The sequence below is a fragment of the Pipistrellus kuhlii genome, unplaced genomic scaffold, assembly GCF_014108245.1.
Source record: "Pipistrellus kuhlii isolate mPipKuh1 unplaced genomic scaffold, mPipKuh1.p scaffold_m20_p_2, whole genome shotgun sequence".
Classification (NCBI taxonomy): Eukaryota; Metazoa; Chordata; class Mammalia; order Chiroptera; family Vespertilionidae; genus Pipistrellus; species Pipistrellus kuhlii.
Genome location: NW_023425515.1, coordinates 8,620,878 through 8,635,658, shown reverse-complemented (window position 1 = coordinate 8,635,658; position 14,781 = coordinate 8,620,878).

The window sequence follows — 14,781 nt, the reverse complement described above, 5'->3', positions numbered from 1 at the left end:
ACGAAGAGACAAGAGAGGTTCATCAGTGGACAACTGCAGGTCAAAAGAGAAAACAAACAAAAATGCTTATATTCCTGAATGTATGTTAAAATTGAATATTTCCATGATTCTCTAAAGAGAATAACCAGGCTCCAAAGATCTCCATTTCTTGCTACTGCGGGAACTTTCCAGACTGTTGCCATATAAACAATCAAAAGGAGCAAACACTTTCTTCTGGAACTACCGGTAGCCTTGTTTTACCTTCTTCCACCCCCTTTCCCTACAGCCAAAGGAAATTCTTTCAAAACAAATGACATCTTTCTTTCTCCAACTGTTTGTGTTAACAGAGCCTGTCAACTTCAGAGCAGAAGCAGGCTGCCTTTGCCATCAAGCCCTTACATTGGTAGTTGAGACAATGTCCTGGGACCTGGTCCTCTTCTAGCTAGTGCATAGCTCAGTAAATCTTTTCTTTCAGAAAAGCCTTCATTCATGAAAGTTTTTTGGGTTATTATTTTTTTTAATGGCAGTAAAAATCCTTGCTAGTTGAGAGGACTATGAAATTGCCAGAAGAAAGGTTTTATGTGACAACAACATACAGTTGCTTGAACTACCTGGAGAATTCAGGTCAAATACATTCCTACAATTAGTAATAAAGTTATAAGTTATTTCCTGTTGTTCTTTTTAGACCGGTGTTGTTTGCCCATGAGTTTGAATTGAGTGCCTTTCATTTTTTTCAAACCTCACATCAAAAATATTTCTTGATTTTATTTATGTGCAAATATACCAAAGAATGAGCTCTGCGGTGGGTACTTTCCTCACTGATTTTGTTGTTGTTGTTGTTTTCCCCATTTTCTTTCTTTTTTTCTTTTTTTTTCTTTTTTTTTTCTTTTTTTTATTTATATGATGACATAGGCCAAGAGCAGATTTTAAATGCTCTTATTTTCCATTTTCTTATTTTCTGATCTTCTGTTAGTAGTAACTTCTAAACACTTGGAGAATTTAGTCTGAAAATTTAGAATTTTCTTTAGCATCTTTGAGTTTAACTAAGTCATTAATTTGCCATTTTTCTTATAGTAAAAAAATACACATTAAGGTTATGAATTTACCCTAACGTCAATTTACCTTCATCTTACAAATTTTTTGTGTGCTACACTTTTGACATTATTCTAGCTAGTGCTTTTAAGACTCCAGACATACCTGACAAGCCCTTCCCCTTGAAAATGTCTCATTTTCATTTCAAAGACATGTGACACCATTTACAAATGATGTTGGGTCTACAACTTTTGGAATTTGTATTTCCCAGGGCTACTGAATAAGATGAAAATCTCTAGGAAGCCAAATGCCATATGAGAAACAAGGGCACCATACATAATTATAACACCTTTCTGGACAACCAATATGCTTTAACAAAAGAAAAACTCCACTAAAATATGTTAGCAGATAGAAAATGTCTCCTGAGAACCCCAGCAGTTCATGCCCCTGTGCACATCAAAGCCAAATCAAATAAGAACAGGAGTTTTCAGTAAAAAATAATAAAAATAAATAAAAGTTTTATTGGTTAAGGAAATGGTGCCAAACCCTAAGTCACAGGTGAACTATTGCTCTAAGAGAGCAATTTTTAACCTTTTTCTTCTCATTGCATATATAACCTAGTTACTAAAATTGTGGCACACCAAAAAAATATATTTTTGTGGATCTGACAAAAAAAAATGGGTATAATTTTGACTCATTCATATTGGACAGCTATGTTGTATTGACTTTGTTATTTTTTTTTTATTTGACAAAGGGGAAAGAGGTCAGTGCCACTGATTAAGTACTCAGGTATTGCATGTTTTAAAAATTCATGCAGCATACCAGTGTGCCTACCACAGCCCATAGGTTGAAAGCCTCTGCTCTAAGACATGGCTCCTGATGGCTTCTAGGGGATGGGTTGTAAAGGGGAAAGTCATTAATCATGGTGGAGTGAGGGTCATGGTCTCCTCTGATTGTCAACACTCGTGTAGCTGGTACTGAAGTCGGCCATAATATCACTCTCTGTCTTGTTTCACAAAGGTGTTCGGTGGGGTTGCTTTACTTTTCTGGGTCTGGAGCTGAAACACAACTGGAGATCTAGATGTTATCTCTAGTTTGACTGAAACTCCGTCTCTTTGGTCAACAGACCCCAGGCTTTGTTCCTAAGATTACTTGATGCTGATCAGAACTTCATTGTCCTGCGGGCTCAATGATTAAGTGGAAGTGCAAGAGAACAAAAGATGGGTGAGACAGGGTGATGGATGAATCCAGTTTGCATCAAAAGAAAAGAAGGAGAAAACGTCAGATTAAAGAAATGAAGTTCTATGTGGTTACAAAAATAGAGGTGGCATGCTTCTCTGATGTTTCAAAGTAGAAAAGATCTTACAGATCTAATAGACCACATACATTATTTTACATAGGCAGATTGAGCCTCAGAGAGACTGAAGGACTTTCTCAAGTATATAACAAAATAATTGGTTAGAGATTCAGGGCTAAATACTCCCAAGAATAATTTTTACTCTGTTATGGTTATTAATTTTTATATCTTATTTATTCCTGCCTTCAAAATGATAATGAAGGTATCTAATCCAAAGTACTGTTTGAGAACTAAATGAAAATATGAGTAAGATGATGAAAAACATGTTTGGCTTATCATGTTTAATAAATGTTAGCCAGGTTTGTGTATTTACAGAAAAAAATTTTAATGTTACTATGGATAAGTGATTGACTATTTTTTAGCTGATTATTTTGGAGAGGCTGCAGACAAAGGAGAATCTCTGAAAAACAGAGTAGAAATTACCTTTAAGTGAGCATAAAAGTTATTAAGAATAAATAAATCTTTATTTGTAAGTATGTCTCCCTCTCTGCTCCAAGAAGAGAAGAGTGGCTCTAAATTACAAAAAAAACTCGTAACAATGGAGACTGCAAGAACTTCGGTCCTTGCCCGTATTGCTGTTGCTGTGCTTTCCCTGATAATCTCCCTTTAGCAGGCCTTCTTCCACCCCCAACCTCACCATCTTTTGTCATGAACTAGAAATCTTATTTAAGGTGGTGATCAGGGTCATTTCAGATTGTTGTGGTTTCCTGGCTATCTCTCATAGAGAGGTGTACATATTATTAAATGCATGTTTGCTTTTCTCCTGTTAACCTGTCTTTTACATTATTATAGAAAATCTCAGCCAAAACAAACAAACAAAACAAAACAAAAAAAACCTAGACAGGTGAGGTAAAGATGTTTTCCTCCCCTACATCATTGATGTTCATAATGTAAAACAAGCTTACCTCTTATCCTCCAACAGCTAGTAATTTAGATGGAAGCAGAGAAAGACAACAATAAGCACTTCATTACATTTGTTTAGTTGTGAACAACTGAAAAAATACTTGTAGTAGGTAGGAACTAAGAATCCAAGGGAAAATATGAATGAATTGAAGCTGCCTGAGCCTTATAAACTCTTAAAACTAACCAGCCAAAGTCATTAAGACAAATCCCATTCCAAAGGCCAACCCTGGCAATGAAATATAAATTGAGCAGGATAAGAATTTTGTATCTATAAGACAAAGAATGTCCAGTTGAAATGAAAAAAGATAGACTCAAGCATTCTCACGAAGCACATGATTATTTTGAACATTTTATAGAAACATCAGCAGGGGGAGCTTTAGTGTAATTAAATTAGCAAAGTTTCTCTGTCACAATCCCATTTTAAAACTCCAACAAACTCATTTCATATAAAAATGAGTAATAGAAAAGATCAAGAGAAATCCTACATTGAATTTTTATAAGAAAACAGTATGATGAGCAGAATAACATTTCTATACAAAATGAAAGCACATGAAAAGGAAAAGTCACAAAAGCGGTAAATGTTAACAGGTATTTTTAAATGAGCCAATAGGGACATTAAGAAACAACACCAGTCCTAGCTGGTCTGGCTCAATGGATAGAGCATCAAACTGGACTGAAGGGTCCTGGGTTTGACTCTGGTCAAGGGCACATGCCTGGGTTGTGGGTTCAATCCCCAATAGTGGGTGTACAGAAGGCAGCCTATCAATGATTCTCTCTCATCATTGATGTTTCTATCTCTCTCCCTTTCTCTTCCTCTCTGATATCAATAAAAACATATTTTAAAAATGAAAGAAAAGAACAACAGATACAAAAGAACAACATACATCAGAAGAGAAAAACTCAGAAATGGTGTGATAAATCTCTAGAAAGAATGTGAAATAATAGAAAAAAATATTTCAGCCGAAACCAGTTTGGCTCAATGGATAGAGAGTCAGCTTGGGGACTGAAGGGTCCCGGGTTCAATTCTGGTCAAGGGCATGTACCTTGGTTGTGGGCATATCCCCAGTAGGGTGTGTGCAAGAGGCAGCTGATCGATGACTCTCTCTCATCGATGTTTCTAACTCTCTATCTCTCTCCCTTCCTCTCTGTAAAAAATCAATAAAATATATTTTTTAAATTATTTCATAAAAACAATACAAAAGACATAAATACAACAGCAAATGAGCATAACTTAAAAATGAAATGTAAAGTGAAAAAATATTTAAAGTCAAAAACAAAGGAAGAGATGAAAGCATCTGAAAGAATGGGACCAAGGGGACAAAAAACACCAACCATATAACAGGATATAACAGGAGTAACGAATGGGGGAGAGGGGAATAAGCAATAAAACAGAAGAAATACTAGAAACTTTAAATCAAGTAAAATATTCATAAATAAACGAATTTGAGGCATCATTATGAATTCATAAGATATTTTATATTTAAATGAAAAAAGATCAGGAACAAAGATTAACTCAGTAGCAATGAGGATCCTTAGAACCCAGATCATGGTCTGAAAACACTATTTTCCAAAATAAGACTCTAGGGCTTGTTACAGAAAAGACTGATTCTAAGCCTGTTAAAGATAAACTTGAAATATCTTGTCAAACCAGATAGCAAGGAGACTGTAAAAGGCTGTTGGAGTTGAATCAATAAAACAAAGAGACCAACTTGAAAAGTTTCTATGGCCAAATAGGACAATTAGAACATCAATGAGGGTTTTACTTTCAATAGATTAAAACACACCAAATGTGTTTAAAAAGTCACCTGTGGAAAATGCTAAGGTATCTGTTCTTTATTTTAAAAACAAAAAAGGGAAAATTATCTGTCATTTATTATGCATTTTCTATTTTAACTGCACAGCTTTGGCTAATCAAAGAACCAATAAAGTGAATTTTTTTTCTTTATAGAAGTATGCTCCCTGATAAATGGAGACATTTAAAATTTTGAGAATCATTTTATAATCCCTATTGAATTAATTGATCGATCCAAACATGACTGTTCACATCATAAAAACAGAGAGACAACCAATCATGATGCTTGTCCTGATGGAAGAAAATAGAAAATATGGCCCCTTATGAAGCAGTCTTTCCAATAAACTTCTAGATCAATCTGTCAATAAGTAAGAAACCCAGTGGACAGAGTGACTAACAAGGGGGTAGTGTATACAGCATGGATATGTTAGACAAAGAAATGATTCACATCCTGTGCAATACGGAGCAGTATGTGAAACTGCAACATGGGGAGAAATCAATATATATTATTTTAATTTATATCTATAAATATTATACATATTTATGTGGATAGAGATATTTTTAAGTGCTTCAAGTCACACATAAACATACAAAATTAGATTACAGTGGCATTGGCGTGGGAAAGAAGACAGGATGGTGGTTCCTTCAGAGGGAGTAGCAGTGGGGAGACTTGAGACACATGGAAATTGTGTGAAATGATAGGGAACATTCTGTCTCCTGACCTGATGGTGGTTACAAAGCTGTACATCTTAGAATTCATGAAGCTGTACATTTGTGTGATTTTTTTTTAATTTATAAAATGCTTGATCATTAAGCTTAAAAATTATTAAAGATTCTTTAAAAAATACTAATTGGGCATGGGTAAGTAGGTTTCTTTGCTTTGGGAGCTCTTAAACTCCGAGTGTCTTTAAAATGCTCATGCATATTGTGAAAAGTTAGGGTGGTGATTTAGCTTGCAACATTTAACAATCTAATTTGGCCAAGGAATTCTTTTTTCCCCAAAATACCTATTAATAGTCCTCAGGACACTAGTGTTCCCTGAAGCATAGCTCAAAAAATGCTCATTTATTTAATACAACACTAAAAATCTGGTGTCCTGGGTCCTTTGAAAAATATACCATCATTCCCCTTTATCCAGGGGGCATATGTTCCAAGACTCCCAGGGTGCCTGAAACTTTGAATAGTACCAAACCCTATACATACTATGTTTTTCTCCGTACATACATACCAATGATAAACTTTAATTTATAAATGAGGCACAAGAAGAGATAAACAACAATCTATATAAATAAAAGCCTAATATGCAAATTGTCCCCCTGGGAGTTTGACCTGGAGACCAATTGCTCGCAATGATATGTACTGACCACAGGGGGTGGCAAGGAACAAAGGGAGGCCCCAGACAGCACCTGGAAGAAAGGCCCTGATCAGCCCTAATCACCTGCCAGGCCTGGGGACCCTACCTGTGCACAAATCTCATGCACTGGGCCTCTAGTAACTAATAATAAGGTAAAATAATTATAGCAATACACTGTAATAAAAGTTATGTGAATGTAGTCTCTCTCAAAACATTTATTGTGCTCTATTCATGCTTCTTGTGATGATGTGAAATTATAGCATGCCTACACAATGAGATAGAGCGAGGTGAATGACGTGGGCATTGTAGCATAGTTTACGCTATTTTAAGGGTCCCTTAAACACAGTACTATGATGCTGTGGCAGTGGATCTGTTATCCCAGGCTATTACTCAGTGACTAACAAGTGGGTAGTGTACACAGCATGGATACGTTAGACAAGGGAATGATTCACATCCTGTGCAAGATGAAGCAGTATGACGTGAGATTTTATCAGGCTATTCGGAAAACCTCACTATTTAAAACTTAGAATTGTTGCTTTCTGGAATTTTCCATTGACTATTTTAGGACCACAGTTAACTGCAGGTATCTAAAACCATGGAAAGTGAAAGCTCAGATAAGAAGAATGACTATATATCATATCAAAATGCCAATTATCTAATACTAACAACAGCTTAATAAACAGTACAACTTTAAATACTTTGTTCTTGCCAATTTAGGAGTGTTATTTAAGCCAATAATATTCTAGTTTTTCATTAGGTAGTCCTTGCCTTTAGTCAAACATAAAATTTCAATTACTGATTTCTTGGCACTGCCTATTGCTTTCTTGATCATTCAAATAGAACAACCTTTTTCAATAAGAACATGAGTCTATACTTTAATAGGAGAATACAAAATGAAGGGCAGCAGAATTAAAATCTCATAGTTAATATAATTTTATAGCATAATTTTGTTATTATTGTAACAAACAGTAGCTATAAAAAAAACTCATTTAACTTATTACTACTGATTCCCATTAACTATGCTCTACCATAACACATCATCATGAAAGATCAGGATGACAGATTTTAAAATAAACTTGCAAGGAATGCAGCAATCCAATTCAACCTTCCCATGTAAGACCAAAATGCCTTGGCCACATACTGGGTGTCCCATCGAGACAAAGTAAACGTAGGAGAGATATCATCATCCCAGTACAAGCCAAGAATGCTATCTGGTCCAGTGGAGCAGGTGAGAATGGACAGACGCCTTTGGTGCTGAGCTAATGGTGCCTCCAGGGGCCAGGTTTCAATCAGCAAAAACAAAGTCAAAGTAATTTTTAACTGAGTAATTCATTTTTATACCATTTGTCCCTGCTTTTCCCCAAAAGATAAGGACAAGTGAGGAGGAGAAATTTTCAGTCTAAGGCTCTTTTCCATAAAGTCAAAGTATTTGGGGAAGCTAATATTTTTCTGTATACTAGAAGAAATTAATAAAGACTAAGCCATGTCAAAAGAACTCTACTAAATGCAAGTTTTTATTAGGAGGACCCAAGTGGGCTTTCACCCTGTAACACCCTCTTTACCTCTGCAAGGGGACAATAGAAGGTTTCTGAGTGTCTCTGAAAAATCTACATAAAAATGTCCATTCTCTTTTTCATAAAGGAAATTCATACAATGAAAATCGTAACAAGAGAATTTTCTCAAATGCAATTCATTCATCTGTTCTAAGCTCCACAATTCACCGTGGCGAGGCTCTGCTGCGTCACAGGGCTGGGGAGCTAATGCTTGAAGGTCATCTGTGAAGGACTGCTTTGTGTAATGAGGTCTGTTAGGTGTTTTTAGAAACTAGACCCTTGATGTCAAACTACAAAAGTGAGCAAAAGTACTCATTTAATTGTGTACTAATCTCAGGCAAGTTGCAGAGTTCGATTGAGCTTTTTGTCTTTGTAACTTCAAAAAAGCAGCATTAGTGAGCCATTAAAAGAAAATGAAAGTCTACAAAAGAGATCAGTGACCTTGATTTCAACCCCTTAAAAATAAGTATAATTAAAACAATTGTTAAGTCTCTTATCAAACTAAATGTATTGCACTTGCAAATGCACTAGAAACCTGTTCAGAAAAAAACTTAAGATTCCAAACACTGGTATGACGCATTCCATCATCCATTCACAAAAGCACAGAGAGCCTTCCAGGTCTCGGGCACTGAGTATGCTTGCTTCTGGGGATGCAACAGAATGAAGGAAGATGGAGTCCCTGCTCCCTTGCAGAGTGAAGTCAGAGCAGGAAGAGACAACCCATGTTCCCTTGAGCATTGCAGCAGTGGATGCTTTGTGCACCTGGAAGGGTCCATGGTAGGAACTCCCACCACAATTTGGGGGGTGAGAAGAGATTTTTGGAACAAGTGTTTTCTAGGTCGAGGCCTCAAAAATGAGGCATCAAACCAGTGGAAACAGGACAGAAGCACTCCAGGCAAGGCAAACATGAACAGTAAATGCCTATGGGCAAGAGAGAGTGGGGGCATTTGGGTAACTGGATGACAGGTCAGTCTGGCTGAAGTCCAAAGAAGCAAAGAGATGGATAGAATTTAGAGGCCAGAGGGAATTCACCACAATGATTGACACTCATCTAGAGGGCAGGAGGGACCGCCCTGGAGGTGTAAATGACGGTGACAGTTTCATTGGCCTTTGAAATAACCACTTCTCTAAGCAGATAGTTCTTCATTTTCACCAAACACATGGCTTCCGGAATGACTCTAGAAGCATCTTGCTTCTTATAACACACTTGAAAATTAAAAGTGGCATAAATGGCGTTTGCTTTACAAGATCAAGTTTAATGAGAAGGGACTTTTTGTAATATATTTTATTGATTTCTTACAGGGAGGAAGGGAGAGAGATAGAGAGTTGGAAACATCAATGAGAGAAAAACATCCATCAGCTGCCTCCTGCATGCCCACTACTGGGGATGTGCCCACAACCAAGGTATGTGCCCTTGACCGGAATCAAACCTCGGTTTTTTCAGTCGGCAGGCTGATGCTCTATCCATTGAGCCAGACCAGTTTTGGTGAGAAGAGACTTTTCATTTGTACTTATAATTATTTGGTAAATATTTCATTTAATTATAAACATTTTTTGTATAAATACTGCTATCACCTCTCCATTCTATGGACTTAATTTGATTTCTGACCAAATCTTATCTTTTAATTAGAGGATATTTGGGGTATATCTTTCCTTAGAATATGAAAGCCTTTAATCCCCATTTCCAGAATGTTGACAAACCAAACCCAAAAAAGGCTTGAAATATATTAAAATCTTCAAAATGCACTGCTATGATTAATCTTCTAAGCACAAAATTTCTCTTATATCTATTATCAGTGAACAGAATAAAGATATTTGTTCCAGCAACTATACCTACCATTAAAAAAATTGTTAAACATTAATTAATTAAGCTCAAATGCCCCTAGGCAGGAAATTTTTTAAATGAGGGTGGGGGGAAGCCAGTATCTGCTATTCAGGTTGTTGAAACACAGACACATAAACATAGTTATAGAACAACATGGCCTCACATTCAGAGATAGATGTAAGGCAACGTGGGGGCACACAGCAAGGGTAATTTATGTATCACAACTTCCATTTTCACCAAGTACAAACCTGAGAATTCAGTTGGATACCTATGGAATACTAGAAGTCACATGTCTAAAAACTTTAACTAGAAATATTCAATAACCCAAGCTAAGTCTTATTTTAGTTCTACAAGTGTTATCCATCTTTGAGAGCCTACTGGGAGCCATAGGATTTGCTGAGTGCTGAGACTAGAGACCAAGCACCCAAACCTCAAAGAGCTCCTAGCCCAGTAGAAATTTACGTTAAACAAAAGAGTATGTGGAATAGCATGGTCTATGTTAGAAAAAAAATTAAAAGCAAGAGCTCAGTCTCTTGTCTGGTATACACCAGGATCATAGGATATTTGTCTTTTTTGGAATCTAACTTTATTGGCATTTGATATCATTTTCTTCATAACCATCTTCTTGAGACCTATTAGATGTTTCCAGGGGAATTTCCACTGGAGTTGATTCTTAAGACTTGTATTCATTTCAATAAAAGCAATTTATTAAATATATAATCTAAAATTTCTATACCTTCTAAAATGGGCATGTAAGTAATTTCATTCATCAGACAGTATTCTTTCCAGAGCACTTGATCTAATTTTAGATTTGTTTGAAGTCACTATAAATTGCTTCAGATGTTGCAACTACACCATATAAGCCAGTAAGTGGAGTCAACCACCCAAACTATTTGTGTATGGACAGAGCTTCAACTATAACTCAGACCATAGGGCTGAGACACATCAAAGAATATGCATTTGAGTCCAGATTAACATGTTCTTCTCAAACACACTCATGATTTAACGGTTATTTTTATATTATATTACAGAAAACCCCAATGTTCTTTTGCAAATAAGTCCTATTTAAAGAAAGGTACACAGACCTTTGTGAGTTTTTACAAGAGCCGGCTGGATTTAATCTACAATTATTAGCCTTCCTACTGTATGCTTATAAATGAAATACAGTATACCATAATAGCCAAGTTGACCACAATTAAGGCCCTGAATTAAAGACAAGAAATGAGCCACATTGATAGCTCTGAGACTTCACTTCCTGGGATCAGTGTGCAGCGAGGTAGCACAGGTGTTCCTGTAATTGCAGCATGACAGGAAAATGTGGGGCTCAATGGCCTTCACACTCTCTTATGTGATGGGGTATGAAGATCAGTATTGTCTCCCTCTCATTATGTGAAACACAGCTAAAACCATTTGAGATTTTTGGCTGTCGTAAGCCAGGTTAAGGGTATATGTTGGGTTTCTTTATCATGCAATCATTTCCGTAATTGTGTGCGTGACTTTTCACAACTATGAAAAATATATTAAGAGCTCTTGTTGACAAAGTTTATGTTGTCTAAGTAATGTCTTCCCCTTCACACTTTAAAATTATTCGCCCAGATTCTGCCCCTTTCCCAGTTAAGACTGCAAAGAGTATCTCCAACAACCTGCTGAGATGGAAAGAAATGGGATGTTGTTTCTTTCATCAGGAGGAGGAGGAGGAGGAGAAGGAGGAGGAGGAGGAGGAAGAAGAAAATGCTGCATTCTACTGCAAAGTATGAACATTATATTTGCAAACCACAGACCATTTTCTGCTCTGTGATAGAGCAGCTGTTGCTCGAGGATCTCTGGGAAAATGGGCTGAAGCCCAAGAGCAGGCTCTGGGAAGTACTGGGGAGCAGCAGAATGAGCGTTACCATTGTGTGAACGCATGACACTCTGGAAGTGCCAAATGCGGACAAGCCTATCTGCTACAGAAGAACAGTCACGCAGGGAGCACCTTGAAGTACAGCCACAGCTGATTCTCCTTCCTGCTGGCCTTGCCAAGGGGTCTCCAGGCCCAGTGCCACAGGACCCTTTGCAACTACGCCACAAGGTTAACAGGCAGCGTGAGGGACGGCATTGCCCACTTCAATAGATGCCCAAGAATTAACAACATCTTTTAATCTCTTGGGGGAAATGCCTTGCTCAAATATAGTCAACAGGGTATTTTAAAATGTATGAGGAAAAAATTCTCTGTTCTCTCATCTGACCTGTTGGGATGCTAAACAATGTACTTCCCGGATTATTTACAGGAGCACAGAGTTCACGGTCTGGGATGATGGCTGGGTTACACAGGAAACCATCCATGGCAAGAAAGGCTGCGTCTTGACATTTTACAGCTATTTCATTTATAACTTGGAAGAGAACCTACATCTGTCTCTGTAATGGTCACATGTGAAGTCATTGTCTGCTGCTGATGGTAGCTATTTGCTTTAACCCAAAACTCATAGTGTGTGTCACTTCTCTTTCATTTCTGGAGGCACCATTATTCTATCCCAAAGGCCTTATCTGTGCACCTGACCTATGAATTAGACGTGATGGACACATTTAATTGTCCATAGAATTATCTCTTTCTAGAGCGGAAGGCTGGTGCTGACCAAATAGTCATGATTTGGCCCAACTAGCAACTTGACACCTCACACTAAATATTAAATTAGTAATTGTATTTCCTTGTCTGTGGCCATGGACTGTTCACAACATTGAGCCATCTTTTAGAACTATGTCATTATGAAATTATTTCACTGCCAATTTTGGTGTTTCTGATTTGGGCCCACAACGAAAAACACAGTGGAAGACAAAATGTCACCTGGAGGAAGAGACCAGGCCAATAGCAACTAGAATTGTTACTGAAAACCTTCCATCTTCCCCATTGGCATGGAATTCAACAACCTGAGCAATCAAGAGAGACAATTACTATATGAAAGAAACAGAAAGATCATGCTACATCTCTACCAATCAGGAATCACCAGAGGTCCCCAAAGGCCAGAAATGATTCCTCAGTGTGGTACCTCAGATGGCCCACAGTTCAGTTTCTAGGAATTCCCAACATAAACCAGAACAGGACCAGTCTTGGCACTGTTCCTCAAGCTGCCTGTGGTGGGAAATAAAGTACTCATTCTCGATTTCTAATTGTGTCTTTCATGTGTCTCTTCTAGATTTAGGAATCCTAATAGCCTTTTTCTCCCTCTTGCTCTTGTTCTATTTCCCCATTGAGGAATAATTTACCCATTGCTGAGACTGGAAGGAGAAATTAGGCACCACAATCTGGCTCCTTTACCTGCAGGAAACACACATGTTCCTCTTTTATTCCAGGCCTTCACTTTTAAAGGGTCCTGCCCCAAAGTGGAGGAGTCATGGAGTGAGGTGGGTTGACATAGGAAAGCTTATCTTTGCTGACTAAATTGGGGGATTTTTGTTTTAGAAACCCTTGACCACAGAGGGGGCACTTTTTGTTCCCCTGCCTCACTACTGTCTTCTTTATCAATTGGTTTGGAACATGTACAGGGAGCAAAGGTGCCATTTCAGGGTCATGTGAGAGACCACAGAACAATATTTGTTCACAGCTTCGTGTTCCAGGAGTCTCTGCCATCTGGAAGGCACTTCCTCATTCTTCTCACCTTTTCCACATCTATGCATTATTCAAGCTCTTTTTCAAGACTAAATTTCAACCACAAAACTTTCCAGAGTAGCTGTGATATTTAAATAATGCAGTATGTGTGAAAAGCATTGTGCCTGAAGCACTAGGCGCATACTAGGTGTAACTTTTCTTTTCCTTTCTTAGTCACTCACATCTTCATTACTCCTCACCATACACTGCTGGTTGGGTGCAGATTTCTAGAAATCAGTTTGATGCTACACCCAAAAGGCCATAAACTAATCATGCCCTTTATGTCAAAATTCTAATTCTGATGATCTGTGCTGAGTTAAACTTAAAATAGTAAATATTCATATTCCAAAATATATGTTCTATAATAAGCACTACAGAAATAACTAGGTATTATGGCACAGTCATAGGATGACGTATTATGCAACATTTAAAATTATCCTGGCAAATTCTTCAAAGGTGATGCAAAGTATTTTTTATACTTCTTTATTATTTTACCTCAGAGGCAATCATTTTATTTCCTGCAAAATTATATAAAATTAAATGTGCAACTTTATATGTCACTTTCTTCTATCATTTTTCATCAGTGTATTTTTAAAAAACTTTAAAATATTTTTTTATCAGAATCATCATCATTGTTATCATTTTTAAACAAAAAACTTCATGGGTTGATGTTATAGGTATTGCTTTGAGAGGGTTTCCTCAGTCTCTGCATTCTGGAAGTTTATAATTCAACTTGTGCACCACAGCACATAGTAAAAACTCAACACTTATTTGTGGAGTAATAGTGTCAATGTTCCAGGCTATTATCCTATCTAATAAAAGAGTAATATGCAGATTGACCATCACTCCAACACAAAAGAGGCTGCCCCCATGTGGTCAAAGATTCTGCCCCTATATGGACACAAGATGGCCATCACAAAATGGCCACCAGGGGAGGGTAATTGGGAAGCACCAGATCTGCAAGGAAAGGCAGTTGGAGACGATCAACCCTGCAGGGGAGGGCAGTTAGGGGTGACCAGGCTGGCTGAGATCGGAAGTAGGGGCAAACAGGCTGGCAGAGGAGCAGTTAGACATCAATCAGGCTGGCATGAGAGTGGTTAGGGGGTCATCAGGCTGGCAGGAAGCAATGGTTAGGGGCTATCAGGAAGGCAGGCAGGCAAGCAGCTGGGAGCCAGCAGCCCTGGATTGTGATCAGGTCTAAACGGGCAGTTGGACATCCCTCGAGGGGTCCCAGATTGGAGAGGGTACAGGCCGGGCTGAGGGACACCCCCCTCACCCCATGCACGAATTTCATGCACCAAACCTCTAGTAAAAAATAAAGGTCCCAGTATGGAGTGAACATTCATGCAATATCCAATGCT